Consider the following 2837-nt stretch of genomic DNA (forward strand, 5'->3'; position numbering starts at 1 on the left):
CAAAAAATAACATAAGGCCGGGGCGGCCCGGTGGCGCACTGGATAGTGCGCTGCTTGGGAAGCGCGGCGGCGCTCCCGCTTGAGGGTTCGGATCCCACATACGGAACGGTTCCCGCTCACTGGCTGAGCGAGGCGCGGGAGCAGCACCGAGGGTTGCGATCCGTTGCCGGACACGGAAAAAGACAAAAAAAAAAAAAAACAAACCCACAATGAGATAACACTTCACACCTACTAAAATGAATACATTAAAAGGGATAGAAAATACCAAATGGTGACCAGGATGTGGAGAGAATGGAGCCCTCACACGGTGCTCGTGAGAATGTACAAAACTGGTGCAGCCATGGTTAAAAACACTTCAGCATTTCCTCAAAAATTTAGACAGAGTTATATGACATAGTCATTCCATTCCTAGGAATACACACGAGAGAAAAACGCATATATCCACATAAAATTCACCGAGGAATGGATAAACAAAATGCGATATATTCACACGACAGAATATCATTTGCCCACAAAAATAAGGAAGTACTGATGCATGGTATTACATGGATGAACTTTGAAAACATTCTGCTAAGTGAAAGAACCCAGACACAAAAGGTCGCATACTTTATGAGTGCACTGAAATGAAATGTCTTAGGCAAATACAGAGAGAAAAAGTAGATTAGTGGTTTCCAGGGACATGTGTAGAAGGAGGTAATGGGAAGTGACTATTATGGGTATAGGGTTTCTTTTCTGGGTGAGGAAAATGTTCTGGAATTAAATAGTGGTGATGGTTGCACAACCTTGTGTGAATAATAAAATCCACTCAATTGTACACTTTAAAAGGGTGAATGTTATGGTATGTGAATTATATGTGAATAATAGTAAACAGACCTGGATACTAGTCTTAGTACAGACCTTCTGGTACTGAGTCATACCTAACCCCACTGTACCTTATTTTCTCTTTTGCAGTATGGGGAGGATGATAACCATCCGACCTGCTTTCCCAGGTCTCTGGGGAAGACAACAGAAAATGCTGGATGTAAAACTGCACTCTACATTCTGCCAGTGCAAGACCAAATACAGGAAGCCCTTGATCTAGGGGAGGATGGCACAGACCTTGGTGGTTAAGACACCGTACACTTTTGTTCTGTACTGCATTCAAGGGGTTCTCAAAAACATTATTTTGCTTGATGATTAAAATTCTGACAGGCAAACAAAGTAGTTAGTGTTATTTTGTCCTTCCAGGAAAACCCAGAGTAAGAGACCTGGCAGGTACCCCCACAGCTTTAACAACAATCTGGGCCTTCTGCATACGAACCCCCTTATCCTCCACAACTTCAGTCCTACCGGGCTCAGCCTACCCTCCAGCTTTCCTGCGCTACCGAGCATCTCCCACTGCTTCAAGTAGGGCTGGAAGGAGAGAAGCGGCAGAGGAGTCCCTGGGTACGTCCCGTTTTCCTCCCCAGGAGCCCACTTCTCCCTACTCTAAAACGTCATCGGCCTATCAGGCATCCTGGGGTAAGTGGTAATCACCCAGGCCTGGGGTCTTCAAACCTTTTTTAACCTCTGAGTTCGTTACTCAAAATGACGATTGTCTGTCCCCAACCACCTGTGGAAAACATAACCGGACTTCTGGTCCGAGTGAAACAGCAGCATTAGTGGACAAACTGGAACAAGCAGCCGGATCACCTGCAAATGGCTCCCTCCACACTCCGCCTCACCTTTTGGCTCCAGCATTGGGTGCCACCTGGCGCCACCGCCTCCCAGCAGTTTTCTGGCGTCACCGTCGCTCCACGGCAGCCCCAGCCCCGGTTTGCAGAACTGCTCTGACAGATCCGGGACAGGACGACTTCTCCGGCCTCTCTCCTCCGAGGCCCTGTCTGAGCCGGCGCTGCTGGGCCCTGGGACCTTGCGCCGGGCCTGCCCGGCTGGCTCTTCCACTCCGTCTCCCAAGCCAACAGCCACTCCTCAGCTTGGCCTCAAGCGGAACCCGGGTGAAAAAGCCGCTGCCGACTTCTCGAGAAAACGACCCGAACAGGCCGCCACGGCGACCTTAGGAACTGCGGTCCCAGGCACCGAAAGGCACCAGAAACCCGCTCTGGCGCCAAGGGGACGCGCCTGCACGACGCCACTTCCGGACATGCGCATATGCCTCGCCGCCGCCCCGCCTCCCGCAAGCCCTGATGCTGGCCAAAGCCTTTCACTCTGCAGTTTGTGGTGCGCCCTCGCCGGCCGGACTTCCCAGAGAGGCTTCCGCCTGTTCTTGCTCCCGGAATCATACTTATTCATTGCACAAGTATTTCCGGTGCACCAGATGCCCACAGCGAAGGGGCCTCCGCGGCAGGAAGCGACTTGGCCGCAAGGAACCCTGGGAACCGCGGGTTTGGCGCAAGCGCAGACCTACGCTGGCTCTGGGCGGCCGGTTTCTCCTTCGCGGTTTCATGTGCGCGGACCCGGGTGCCGGCGATTCTCTCCTTCCGTGGCCTTCAGCTCACGGCCTGTCCCCAGTCNTTCAACAGGGCAGCCACGGGCGGGTGGCCTGGAACCCTCAAAATGTGAAAGTCTGTCAGCAGGCGGGAGCGGCGGTTGGACCTTCAGGGGTGGGAGCGTTCCTCCTCCTAGTGTTGGACCAGCCCTGTTCCTGGAGGAGACTCGAGACTCCTCCCCTGCGGGGCTTCCCTGCTGCGGGCAGGGAATGTTTCAGTGGGTTTCCCAGGACACTGATGCAATTTCCCATGCAGCCTGTTTTATTTAGTGTTTGGTGGCTGACCGGTGAGGGGATCCGAACGCTGCACCTTGGTATTATCGACATGGCGCTGAGCTAACCCTCTGAGCGAACCGGCCAGTCCATGCCT

The 2837-nt window shown here is 52.9% G+C and overlaps 1 long non-coding RNA gene across 1 annotated transcript in view; it reads left to right on the forward strand.

Annotated features, from left to right (window-relative positions):
* Positions 1–1200, forward strand: part of LOC103611033 — a 7871-nt gene extending 6671 nt beyond the window's left edge. The window contains exon 3 of the long non-coding RNA XR_552269.1: positions 952–1200. This is a non-coding gene — a long non-coding RNA (uncharacterized LOC103611033). The remainder of the gene's footprint in view (positions 1–951) is intronic.
* The last annotated feature ends 1637 nt before the right edge of the window (positions 1201–2837 follow it).

The sequence above is a fragment of the Galeopterus variegatus genome, unplaced genomic scaffold (genome assembly GCF_000696425.1).
Source record: "Galeopterus variegatus unplaced genomic scaffold, G_variegatus-3.0.2 Scaffold12278, whole genome shotgun sequence".
NCBI lineage: Eukaryota > Metazoa > Chordata > Mammalia > Dermoptera > Cynocephalidae > Galeopterus > Galeopterus variegatus.